Raw genomic sequence first — 13,184 nt, forward strand, 5'->3', positions numbered from 1 at the left:
TGACGCCAAGCTCGGCCGGCGGCGCGGCCGGGCGGTGAGGCGGGGCGCGAAGGGCAGCCCGGAGGGGCCTGGAGGGGGCCTCGCGGGCGGGCGGGGGCCGCTGCCTTCCGAGAGCGGGAGCCGGTGAGCGGCGCTGGGGAGCGGCCGGGCGGCAGGTACCGGGCGCGGCCTCGGCCGGGCGGGGGCCCCCCCTTCGGGGGTGGGGGCCGGGGCTCCTGACGCGGGGAGGGAATTCCCTCCGCCCCGGTGCGTGTGTATTTGGGGGTGGGGTTGAGGTGCCGTGTCGGTGCCGGGGTGCGGAGCGTCCCCCCCCCCTCCGTGGGGGTGTGTGTGAGGGGTGGTCGGTGCTTGGGTGGCGGGGGTGTGGCCCCCCCCCCCCGTGGGGTGTGTGTGTGGTTGGGGTTGGTGCTGGGGGGGGGATGGACACACACGTTCCCTCCCCTGGGCTGGGGGCGCTCCCCCACTGGAGCGGAGGCCGAAGGTCGGTGCTGGGGGACCCCCGGCCCCGTGGGGTGTCTGTCGGGGGAGGGCGGTGCTGGGGGACCCCCGCCCCCGTGGGGTGTCTGTCGGGGGAGGGCGGTGCTGGGGGACCCCCGCCCCCGTGGGGTGTCTGTCGGGGGAGGGCGGTGCTGGGGGACCCCCGGCCCCGTGGGGTGTCTGTCGGGGGAGGGCGGTGCTGGGGGACCCCCGCCCCCGTGGGGTGGCTGTCCGGGGGCTGGGGGACCCCTACCCCCACGGGGGGGGGGGGGGGGGCTGTCAGGGGGCGGTCGGTGCTGGGTGGGAGCACTCGCAGGTACGGAGCAGGGCTCGGTCCAGGCTCTGCTGCTCCCCCCCCCCCCCCCCCCCCCGTGGGGTAGCTCAAGGCTCCCCATTGCCTGGGCCCCCACCACCGCAGAGGCAGGGAGCAGCTCTGCGGGGAGGGGGGCGCGCCTGCCCCGGTGGGCGCTGAGCCCCCCGCCCCGGCGTAGCCGGGGGGGGTCCCTGCTGCCAGCACCGTGCTCGCACAGGCAGCGCGGGTCTCGCAGCGGTGCTGCCCGCGGCCTCGCTGCAGGCAGAATCTCTGTTCCCCTTCTCCGCCCTGGAGCCCCCCCGGGCCCCTCGGTGGGCTGCAGCGCGGGCGGGGGAGGCTGGGCAGCCATTTGCAGTGGCACAAGCACCTACGGCCGTGACAGCATTGCCCAGCGGCGGGGGGCTGGGCGGTTTGGAGGAAGGAAACCTTTGCAGGTAACGGCCTCGAGACCAGCGACTAAGCACGCGAGCCCTCTGTAGAAACAAAGATTCTGTTTTATGCAGCTATTTCCAGCAGCAAACGTAAAGACAGACGGGAGCAGGTCCGAGAGGCCAGCGTGCCTTGAGGAACGTCACAGAAGCAGAGCTCTCTGCGTTCAGAGACACTCGCATTAAACACTTTTTTTTTTTTTTTTTTTGGGGGGTGGTGGTGGTGGAAAGTAAGCGTCGTCTTTCACTTTGATCAGCTGCTGTTTGTAGCGACAGGTTTTGGGGTTTGTTTCCAGTGTAATTCACCTTTTTCCTCAGTGTGGTGCTGGAAACCTTCAGTCCGTCTGAGAGGCGGCGGCTGGCTTCCTTGCGCGGGGTGTGGCGGAACAGTTTCGCAACGGGCTGGTGCGGGATGAGGGAATCTGCACCGTAGGAAGAAAATAACACAGTCACTCTGGATTGCCTGCGGAAACTCCTCTGCTAGTACAGTAAAGACAGAACTCGTTTTGCGGTCGTAACGGCGTTAGCTTTAAACGTTCGCCGAGCTGTAGCTTCTTGAGTGGTTAAACATTGGAAGAGGCTGCCCAGGGAAGTGGTGGAGTCCCCACCCCTGGAGGTATTTAAAAGACGTGTAGATGAGGCGCTTAGGGCCATGGTGTAGTGGGCATGGTGGTGTTGGGTCGACGGTGGGACTCGATGGTCTTAGAGGTCTTTTCCAACCTCAATGATTCTATGATTCTATTCTTGTTTGTGAAACACGAGAAGAATCTCGCTTCCGAGCAGAGCGTGGTTTCCACCCCTTCCCGGCAGAAGCTGTTCTGACCTGCGAAGGTTTCCGTGCTGGGGGACGGGAAGTGCGTGCAGAGAACCTGCATCTTCCCCATCCGGACGGGATTTTGGTTCTAAATTAAAGCTTGAGCCAAAACGTTACTAGAAATGAAGAGAAGATTTAAAAAATAGCATTTAGGAAGGACCGTGAGTTGCACAAGCTGAAGGGGTCAGCTATTGGGTTGGAAAAACTTGGATTTGGAGGAGGGGCGGGAACGACTCAGCCTTTGGATAATTGATAAGTGGGCTAATTTGCACGTGTGCATGATGGCTGTTTAGTGGCCAAGAAGGAAAGCAGAATTGTTACGGCCAGATATTTTCTTTCATCTAGTCTAGCGAAGGTACGGTATAGCTCTTCTGGCTAAGAATTCTGTCTGTTGGGTACATGAGAGTGCAAACTGGAGCCCGCAGTTAGTCAGCAGAATATTTGAATAATCAAATTAAGACTGGGCCACGTACCTCGGTTTGTAGTCCGTGATGTTGTAGGTTGTGTGTGAAGAGCTGCGTGTCTGCCCGCGTAGAACACTGGCACTCAGCGTTGCTGTGTTTAATCAGTATCTCGAATTTTTCCGATCAGCGCGTTCGCTTTTGCGTTCGAAGGAATTAATTCTCTCCTCTGCAACGCGAGGGACGCGAGCCCCGCGTTTGGACACAGCTGGAACGCTCGTCCCGAGCGTACCGTGGCTGCGGCGGTACTGCCTCGCTCCGCGCCGCTGGCACTGCCGTGGTGCGGCCCCACGCCTGCGGTGGCCTTGTGCTGGGGCGGCGGACGGCGGCGGACGGCCCCGTGCCCCCGGCAGTGCAGAGAGGTGGATACGGAAAGGGAGAGAGCCGTGTCTTTGCTCCAGGGGTACAGCGGTGCTCCAAGAGGGTGCGAACCCTCGGAGGGGAGACCGGTCCCGGCGCTGCCGTGTTCCCTTCCCGGAGGCACCAGCGTGGCACCCGGAGGCACCCTCTTCCCTTCTCGCCAGCGCCGCTGCCCCCTCCGCCAGCCTCCCCCAGAGGAGCTTCCCAAAACATTTGCCGGGTGCGTGTGAGCTGAGGGCCTGCGCCGGGCTTTCGCTATCGGATGGGCCTTTTACCGCGCCGAGGCGGTAAGTTTCGGGTGGTGACGTGTTGCAGCTGAGCCGTCTGGGGGTCGTCCCCTCCGGCTGCACCCAGCGGCTCTGCCAGACGCGAGCCTCTACGGATTCTAAACCTCTTCTCGATAAAGCAAGTCTGTCTTTGTGGCTTTGCTGACAATAGACTGTGTCAGTAGATCGCGGCTGGTTTCACAGACGGGTTAAGCTCCTGCAACGTGCGTCAAGCGAAACCTCTCTGCGCGTAGACTCGTCGCATTCTGCAGCGTTGCAGAGGCGAGCACGGAACTCGGCACAGCGCTTTTTGTTTTCCCTTTTTGTTGACAAAAACCTCCCGGTCCCTTCGTGTTCGGCACAAGAGGTTCCCTGCGCCTGCCCGGTGGCGCTCGCTGACATTAGCCATTGACTTCACCAGGGAGGGCTGGTCTTTAAATAGGATGCGGGTGTTATGTTTGGGTTTGGTTTTGGGTTGGTTTTTTTTTTTTTAAGATCTTGTCAAGGTCTCGCCGTGTGACCTTGGACCAATTTCTTCTTTCCTTCTCTTTCTCCCTCGGTTCCCGAACGTGAAGCTGAGACTGCCTGTGACCTACTTCTCAGGCGCTCGGGAGGGGGTTCTGCTAAATTGAACGCAAGGCGCTTTTAAGTTCCTTTGAAATGTCTGAGGGGGAGCAACGAGCAATTTTTATTTGTCTGTTTTTAACAGAAGGGAGGCTTCGGGAGCTACAGCAGTGGGAGCTGAGGCTTTCCTTCGGGTGTCGTGTTGTACTGACGCACCGTAAAGCCCCAAATCCCAAGCGGGACGTGCGGAAGCTGCATCGTGTGGGCTGTTGCACCCGTTCCTAAGGAGTTTGCAAGTCTGTCTTGTTTGTTTGAAAAATACCTAAAGGATGCAGAACAGTAGGGCAGAAGATGGACGGTAAACACGCAGGGGCTGTCGTAGCTAGGCACGCGGCTCTTCAGCTTGATCTTCCCCTCGGCACAATGAGGAATGCCCTTCTGCCGGGTTGGTTTTTACGGATTGTGAAATGGCTCGCAGCTAGTGCCACCACAGAGCGGTGAGAGGTGGCGGCGTGCCTCGCTGTGGGTGCCCTCAGCTACCTGCCCTCTGAGGGGAAGGGGGGCTTGCTGGCCAGGAATTCCGTAACAAGTGGAGAAGTTCGTTAAGGACGATACTTGCTCAGGAAAGAAAGCGAAGGCAGCTGTAGAGATGCTGAAATGCACCAGCTGCTTTTCCAGCAGTTGATCAAAGTCTCACAAGGAATAAACGGTTTTGGTTGCTCTCAGTCTTTGAGCAGCAACGCAGAGCGGGCGTATATTTAAATCAGCTTTTCCTGGTACACGTAAACCCAGCGGAGGCTAAATGACATAGACGCACCGATGGCTGGGACTCGGTGGCGGTGGAAGGGTGCTCAGCTGTGAAATAATGAATGAATCGTTTCGATGGAGATGAGCTAAAATCGACTGACCTCCTCCTGCTACCGGGGAGCCGGGGCTGGTCCGCAGCATCCTTCGCTTGTCAGTCCGTTGCCGTGGTTACCGCCTCACGGCAGTGCTGCTGCTGTATCAATTGCAATCCGGCGAGTCGCGGTTTTAGCTAAAAAGAAAATCATTAAATTTGTGGTGTAAGAAACGTCAACCGGAGCGTGCTGCCGCGTCCTGGAGCGGCGGCTGCCTGGCTTGGCTGCGGCTGCAGTGGTGCAGCTGTGCAGGGCGCAGGCTCGCAGCGCCCGCCCGCCGGGTCCTAGTGCCTTGGATCGATCCTCGCTTGGGAAATCGGGGTGGGCGCCCTGCGGCGAGCACGGCGCCGGGCTCGGGCGACGGCTGCGTCCCCTCCTCCAGCGGCCCCGGGGCTGGCGTCTGGTCGGGTTGCACCGGACACCCGCTTCCGACGGCTTGTTTTTAAATAGGCGAGGGGTCCGGAAAACTTTCTCCTGGCGCTTGGGCGGCGGCGTGGCCGGCGGCAGGAGAGCTGCTGTCGTGTCCCGGGTGCCGTGCCAAGCACCGGGGCGCGGGGGCACGAGGTTTGGGTGCGTTCTGCTTTCTCATCCAAGGTGTCGCCTGTCCCTGCAAGCCCCGTCTCTTATCGTCAGGCAGTCGTGGTTCAGGCACCAAAACGCCTTGGTTTATGTTGTTTGCGAGCGACACAGGCTAAGGTGCTTCATTTTAGGTGGTGAACGCCTCTGACGGAGGGAGGGTTGCGTGGCGCTGCGTGGTCAAGCGCCTGCATTTACTGCGGTCTGCAGCAGCCCCAGCTGCGGGCGAGAACCTTCCTGTGCTGTAGGCGTACGGGGACAGGACGAGCGATACTCCGTGCTCCGAAAAGATCACGGTCTAAATATAAAATGGGACACGGGCACGTGGAAAGCATGAAGAATTTATGGGGCGGTACTGGTCAGCGTGGTGGGCTTCAGTCTCGCTATAACGGCACAGTATCTGTCATTCCTTATTGGATGTCATTGCAAAGAAGAACTTTAATTAAGGTTTTTAATGGCTCAGCAGATTTTTCTCTGTATTATTGGCCTCAAATGGGTGGCTCTTGGGAGACAGAACTAAGATTGTACTCCTACTAGCAGTGCTGGAGCAGGAGCTGGAGTTGAGATTTGCTCTGGCTCTTGCACCAGCTACAGGGCTAAGATTTGCCTTTCGTGCGCCTGCCCGTAGCGCTGAACAGCGTCGACGTTCGTAACCCAGAACAAACTTGGAAGAGGAGGGAGCTGGTACAGGTATAACTGGGCAGATCAAGTTCTCCTTGCAGTCCTTCCACTTCTCGGGCGAGAACAGAAAAGAACCCAGGCTGACTTTCAGGTCACCTGGGGGAGTATGCATAGCTTAGAGTTTAATTAAAAAAGTCTTAAACTTGGCAAACTCGGTCTGGATTTATATTGGCACAATACAGACAGAACCCTGAAGTGTCGTTTTTAGAATTTACTTTCTGAACAGAGGTTTGGTGGAAGACTAAGCTGCTTATAAATCAAAAAGAAGCTTTGCTGAAGCAATTTCATGGGGAAATGTGTGTGTATATATTAAAAAAAAAAATATATAAAAATACACTAAGATGGCATTTTCCTCTTCCTAAATAAATAGCGGGGGGTTTTCTGAAGTTTTTTAAACTTCCTGCTCAGTTTTCTTAAACTGAATAAGCTGTTAGTGTTGAAGCTACTTGCCGTGTGGACCGTTTCTTATCCCGGATTTCAGCAAAAAGTCTGAAGGTTTTAAACTGAGTATTCCTTGCCCTTTTTATGATAGTTTATCTGTAATGGTGAGTATCGCTTCGAGAGTTTGGGCAGCTGCCAGGCAATCATTGTGGGTCCTAATAAAGCTATGGCTGCGAACGGCCTGCGGGGTGGCCGGGGTCCCTGGGGAGGAAGGGCGGTGCGGCACCGGTGACGTTCCCGTAAGGGCTGATGCGTGGAGATCCGTTAACGTTTGCCGCTTTTTTTTTTGCAGGTGAATGAAGATTGCCCCAAACTCGGGCAAGAACGACCTTGGTGTGTGAAGTATGCCCCGAGCTGATCTAGTTCAGTCCCCCGTGCGGCTACACGTCTCCTGAGATCCCCTGAATTGGGTTTGTGAACAAACACACAGGCAGCTTTTACGGTACGTGTTATTGCCTAGAAAATTCCTAAATGCCTGAGAAGGGGCAGCGCTGGGGTTACGGCTCGCTGCCCTCGTCCCTTCCCTGGAGTGCCGGCCCCTGCCCAACGCACCACCTTTGCCTGTCCTTGTCCTTGCTCTCGAGTCTTGTCTTTTCAGCACCAAGGGTGCAAGGAGGTCTGCTAGAACCGTCCCTGCTAGGGGCGCACAGTGCCCTTTTATGACAAGAGATTTTCATGTCGGTACTCTGAGAGGTGAGGTTGGGTCCAGAGGCACCTGGATAATCTGCTTGCCCAGCAGCTGATGTTGCTTGGGAATAAACTACGCCCGTGCTCCGTCAGAGGCCTGGGGTTCATCGCGTGCCGTTGTGAGACGAACGGGGCAGGAGCTGCCCTGAGCGCAGCTGGGGATCGGGCAGTACGAGGTGAGACCGTGGTCTGTCTTAAGGCTGACATTTCCTATGATTTGCTAAACTAAATTCGTTAAAGGATGTTAAAACAGTAAATTTATTTCAGAGCTTTAACGTGAATCGGATAATTGGGTATGTTTTTGTGGGAAAGGGGATGCGGTGGCTTCTGGTAGCTGTGGCAGCCTCTGGAAGTGCCAGGAAGATTTATTCATCTTAGGTATTTTGTTTGGTTGGAACAGCAGTTCATCCAAAAATGACGGTGTCTGAGTTTGGGGAAAAAACTAAATTGTTTTCCTCTCTGTAGAGCAGGCTTTGGGCCGAAATCTACTGGCTCTACAGAGGCTGCAGCAGCCAACAGCCAGCTTCACCTTACGGATGTTTTTCTTGTTTGCGCCGATTGCTCAGGACTGTCTCAAAGTGCTTTAATTACGTGTGTATGTAATACGTAGATAAGCTCTACGTATCCCCGTGTAATGCAGTTTCAGTTAACTAATAAAGCTACTGTCTAACCTTGGCTTCTTGTCTTTCCGTCAAGTTTTAATTTTCATCCAAAGTCCGCGTAGTAAATGAGGAATGAGAACGGAAAATGGTGAACGGTGCTGCCTAACTGTTAGGCCATGAAATGGTGCCTCCTTGAGGGTGTCGATATCGTATCCTCCTGGTCGGCAAAGCAGTGATTTTAACGCTCAGCCTACATCTCTTCACAAACTCATTTTCAAAGGCTCTTGCTTTTTTCTTTATGCTTACTTCAGTGTGGGTTTAGGAAATCTCAACGCAAAGGGCTGGAGTTGCTACGTTTTACGTCCTTGTTGTGGTCTGGGGCTGTAAAGACCCTCCAACGCTGCAGCCGAGCAGCCCCCACCTCCTGACCACGGAGTTCCAGCTGTGAGGGTGGGAGGAGGAGGATGGGGAGGCGCAGTGCCTTCGGGCAGACCACAGACCCGCCGGTAGAGTGGGGAGAAGCAGGGGTCCGGGCTCGGAGACGTGTCCTCCGTCGTCGTGTGGGTATGGGAAGCTGGGGTCCCTGAGCGGGAGGGAGCGCAGAGCCCTCGCGTGCTGCGGGGACGGTGGTCCCCGGGTGGGCTGGGATCCTGGCAAGCCCGCTCCAGCAGCGTGCGTTGGCTCCCAGCGTGGTGCTCCCGGCCGGCCGGCAGCCGCAGCAGGAGGGGAGGGCGGCAGCGGCTGCTCCCCCGGGGCCCCGCGGGCTCCGGGTGCTGGGCTCCGGCGCTTTCGGGTGCTGGGCTCCGGCGCTTTCGGGCGCTGCTGTCGGGATCTCTTTCCTGCGTCTTGCCCTCGGAGGGAACAAGCGTTTCTTGCCGCTGTCGCAGCTTTTCCCTGGCGGCCGCCTGGCCGCTGGCTTTGGGGAACAGCCGGTTAGGGTGGCTGGGGGGGTGCTGAAGTTCGGCATCTCTCGAGGGCAGGTGTCTTTGGGCGGCAGAGGTGCTCCGTCGGCACCACGTGCGGGTGGCTCTGCTCTCGTTCTCGACCTGTTTCAATAGCTGTAGGATTTCTGCGTTCCGTGGGAAGCTTTCAAGGGGCTCTGGTGGAGCATCGCTGGCAGTCGTTGCCGTCTGCCATAGTTCCAGCCCTTCTGTAGCGCTGCGTGTTTTAAGAGGCTCTTCTGAAAATGAAGGCAGGTTCCAGCCTTGGCACTGTAGTGACGAGGAGGGAGTGTGCTCTGATCGCTGTGAGCTTGCCCATGCTACAGCAAGTAGCTTGAATGTTCTCTAATGTTTTAATTTAGCTTGAAGTGACCTGAAATTGAGGCTTCTTCCCTTTTCTTTGTTTGCAGCTTTTGTATAGGCTGTGGAGGCTTAAAATTGTCATGGACTTATTGTCCTTGGGGTTAATCACAGGCTTGTTTTTAACGTAAGATGTTTTCAAGTTTTGCATAACTGTTTTTAGATTTCCAGTGAAACTATAACGAGTCCCTAATTGGATATTAGAAATTCAGTATGTGTTCTTACTGGAAATACCTCCCTTGCATACTCCTTCGCGTTGCTTCATTCACCCGGGTTTGATTTCCATCACTGCTGCGTTTGTGGGTGACACTGTGGGGAAATGGGGCAATTTGATGTAAGTTCGTTCACGGATGCCGGCGGCGGGAGCTCAGGCGGGTCTGCGGTGCCCCACCGCCTGCCGGTCATTAGGGTACCGGCTGCTGAGCTGACTGGTGGAGCAGGCTCTGTGGGGACGCTTCGGGGGGAAGAATTGTGTGTGCATGTGGGGAAAAATTCCCTTGCGCTTCAGGTTTAACGTGGAAAACTCTAGGACTGGGGAGGAGGGAGAAATTAGCCGTGTAGCATTTGTAATTTTCTTTTTAAATGAGAAAATACTCTTCCAGCTACAGCTGGTCTTGCTGGGAGGAAAGCCTTCCTGATATTCACTAGTTTTTTGCTTGTTTCAGCATATATCCTGTTATTCCTAGGGCTCTGCAGGAAGAACAGCGGTAAGTTCCCGTCCCTTGAGAGCGGGCAGTGTCCCATGTCACCCGTTCCCAGGCCGCTGCAGGACTGTTCCCCCTTCTGCACTTTCTAAAGTCCCTGTGAAATTCTGTGGCTGTTTCCCAGATTTCTTCGTACTTAGAGGAAGGGTTTCTTTTAACTTGACTTCCCTGTTTGTCGTTCCAGCCCCTCCTTTGAATGTAAACACCGCCGTCGCCCTGCTGGGGTTAGCAGCCTTCAAATATTTGTGCAAGGTGGCTGTGCCCTCTGTTTGGCCAAGGGCTGTGTCCACAGTTCTCGCGCGTCTCGTGCCGCAGCCAGCTGTTCCTCTGCCTCTGCCCCAGCCTCCGAGGCCCAGAGGTCACGCAGGAACGCAGAAAAAACCTTTGCTATTTAGATTCCAGATTTCCTGAGTCTGTCCCGTGCCTTGAACCTTTTTCCCCTCGTATTAAACTAAACGTGGGAAAGCAGCCCGAATCAGCGCTTCCCCCGGGGCTCCTCCCATCCCCCAACACCATTAACAGGTTTCTCTTCGTACCGGGGGCGCAGCTCCGAGTTACCCTGCGATCGTCCCATCCCACGCAGGTGCTGATCTGCTGACCCCCGCGGCGGGCAGCCCCTGTGGTGGGTGACCCCCCCGCGGCGGGCAACCCCCCCGCGGCGGGCAGCCCCTGTGGTGGGTGACCCCCCGCGGCGGGCAGCCCCTATGGCGGGCAATCCCCCCTGTGGCGGGCGACCCCCTGTGGCGGGCGACCCCCTGTGGCGGGCACCCCCCCTGTGGCGGGCGACCCCTGTGGCGGGCGACCCCTGTGGCGGGCACCCCCCCCGTGGCGGGCGACCCCTGTGGTGGGCAACCCCTGTGGTGGGCACCCCCCCCGTGGCGGGCAACCCCCCCGCGGCGGGCGACCCGCGCCTTGCAGGAGCACGGTGGGTCCCCCGTGCTCCAGCGGCCCCGCCAGCCCCCCGGCTCCTGCCCAGCCGGGAGGTTTCCTGCCCCTGCAAGCCCCGGCTGAGCAGGAGGGACGGTTGGCCGTTGGGGCAGCTCGCTGGCAGACCCCTCTCGAGCTCGTTTGCCGCTGTTGCTCCGGGGCAGACGAGGGGCAACCTCTGCTCCCGAGCCGGGGCTGAAGCCGAGCTGTGCGCGGGGCTCTGCGGTCAGGCACCTGCCAGGCTTCCAGTCTCCCGGAGACTCCGAAGTGCGCCGCTGCATCTCCCGGGCTGAGGGAAGAGGTCGGGGCTTGCCTGGCTCTGCAGGGGTGCAGCCAGTAGATAGCTCCCTCGTTGGTAAAATCCAGTGGACCTTGGCTAAAAAGGAAGGGGAAAAAATACCCAACTAAACAGAGCCGATGTAGTCCGTGCTGGAGAAGAGCATGGCGCACTGTCTGTTCTGGGTCAGAGCGAAAGTCCGCCTTGGCCAGGAGCCTGTCTTAACGGTGGCCGGTAGTGGCTGCAGAGGAGAAGGATATTAGAAAAAAGGTGAAACACGGTGATGTTTTCTCCAGCGTAACCTCCCGGGTTCTGGCAGTGAGTTGCTGGAGACTTCTGAAGCCGGAGGGGGTACTTCCACCTGTGGTTAAAAGCACTTGATGGATTTCCTAAAAGGGAAAAATTTGGGTGTAGTATTTATTAGAGAGGAACCAAGAGAGTCGTAGTCTTGGGAGGCCGAGCGGCGTAGGGAGCCCTAACGCCTGCACAGTCCTTGTAGAGGAATGAGGGGAAGTTGACAGAAAGGGTATTTTTAGCCTAGGGATTTTTTTGACCCGCAACTGTTGGATTTGTCTGCGATGTGAATGGGAGACCCCCCCGTGCTCCGAAACCATCTTCACTGCCGGGGGCCGCAGCAGCGATGCCTCCTACCCCTCCTTCGTTTCGTTTATGGATCAGTGCAGGGGGGGGGGTACCGTGATCCTCCTCCCAAAGCGGTCGGCCTTGTTCGTATTACGGTCGGTAGAGAAAGACAGAGTGACCTGATCTGGGACAAACCGCCCGCTTCCGATCAGCCAGCACGTCCCCGTCTGGTCTTTTCCAGCTCTCTTTGGCGCTGCTTTGCATTCCTTCTCCTCTGGTGATCACTGTGGTTTGGCCTGTCCTTCTCCGGGCTAGAGGTTTTCGTGAAGAGCTTTGGGAACCTTCGCCTGGCAGGTCGTGCAGATGCCAAAAATATTTATAACGCGTGGGAAGGCTGATGCTGAGAGAGGCTGGAGGCCGGGCTCCTCCTGCCGCGCTGGCTGAGCCGCACGGGCGCAGGGCTAGCTGAGCTGATGCTAGTCTCGCTTTTTCATTAATTTCATCGTGCTCAACTAATTTTTGGTTGTGTTTGACTTGGGTTTTGTTCAGGTACTGCAGGGTTTGGCATCTGCCGTCCTTGATCTCTCCCAGAGCTGGCAGAGTTGAGGGGAACGGGGAGATACTCTTGCCTTTTTGTAAGTTTCTCGGAGACTTTTGGGTTGGATTTCTGTGTGTGTAACTGTTTCCTTTAAAGCAGCATAGAGAAGGGGAAAAATGACTTCAGCTCAGACATCCATACCTCTGCAGAAGACTGCAGTGACGGACAGGTTCTAACTTTCCCTTCGTGCTGGCCGTCTGGAGTAAGGTGGAGTAGGTTTGTTGACTGCAGCGGGCTTCTCTAATGGATGGTTTAACCTTTGCTTTGCACGAGAAATAGAATTGTCCTTTGACAAAAGGCCTGTAGCTTTTCAAAGCGGGCTCATGGAGCTGCTGGAGCAGTGGCAGGGTTTTCCCGTCCGGCGGGGAGTCCCTCTCCCCGTTTGCCCGGCGGGTGCGGTTATTTTCCCGTTTGCCCACCCCGGGCAGTTTGTAGCCCTCTGGTGATCAGCGGGTGTCTGGGGGTTGCTCTGGTTGAGTTCTTGGTTGTTCCCGTGATTGATAAAGGCCTAGTTTCTAGTTGAGTTTGTTGTTGCTCATCCCCGGGTGCATGCATCTTAAAGTTCGTTCCCTTGAATGCGACCGCTGTATCCTTGAAGGCCACCTACTTCGTTCTGTAAGACGTTCTGGTCTTCCTCTGCCTGACTGTGCCAGCCCCTGGTCAGTGCCATGCTCTGCTTTTTTGGTGTGTATCTGTGGTTTCAAGCTTTTCTGACTTACAGTTCCTAGAGCGAAATTTCAGCACAGGTGCGGGCATTAGGACGGCTGATGCGAAGCTTGCATTTCTTGTTTGCCTTTCGTAGAATACTCGGGAGTCATCCGCAGCCGTGCAGGAGATAAGGGACCAGAGGATACGTTCGTTAATACACGTGTTTTTCAAAACTCAGCCCCCGTATTGACCCATCACGAACGTCCCTAGCAGGTTCCTCTTCACCCTTTCAAAAACTTCCCGATGACGTTGGTTTTTCCCTTCAGGTAGTTCATCGCCTCCTTTGCGGTCGCTGCAATCAGGTGCTACAACAGGATGCAAACAGTCGTAAAAATTCATGGTGCGGCCCCCGTTTCGGAGACGGCCGCGTGCGTTGGCGTCCCGGGGTGGGGGGGGGGACGGGACGGCTGGGCGCAGGGTCCCAGGCTGCTGGTGGGTGCTGGTGTCTCGCAACCGTGGAGGAAGCTGCAGCACAAGGTTGGCTGGGCACGGTGGCTTGCCAAAGCCCCTCCGTTAGC

At 57.0% G+C, this 13,184-nt stretch overlaps 1 protein-coding gene across 2 annotated transcripts in view; it reads left to right on the forward strand.

Moving 5' to 3' along the window:
* The first annotated feature begins 109 nt into the window (after window positions 1-109).
* The window catches only part of DCTN1 (dynactin subunit 1), an 89,277-nt gene continuing 76,202 nt past the window's right edge, over window positions 110-13,184 (forward strand). The window contains exons 1-2 of one of the 2 annotated variants that reach the window (XM_076363526.1): window positions 110-155; window positions 6,573-6,722. The gene's annotated coding sequence lies outside the window, so the exon portion shown is untranslated. Of the gene's footprint in view, window positions 156-6,572; window positions 6,723-7,019; window positions 7,144-13,184 lie in introns of those variants that run through there. The other variant, XM_076363527.1, reaches the window with a different exon arrangement.

Source organism: Aptenodytes patagonicus, unplaced genomic scaffold (assembly GCF_965638725.1).
Source record: "Aptenodytes patagonicus unplaced genomic scaffold, bAptPat1.pri.cur scaffold_60, whole genome shotgun sequence".
NCBI lineage: Eukaryota > Metazoa > Chordata > Aves > Sphenisciformes > Spheniscidae > Aptenodytes > Aptenodytes patagonicus.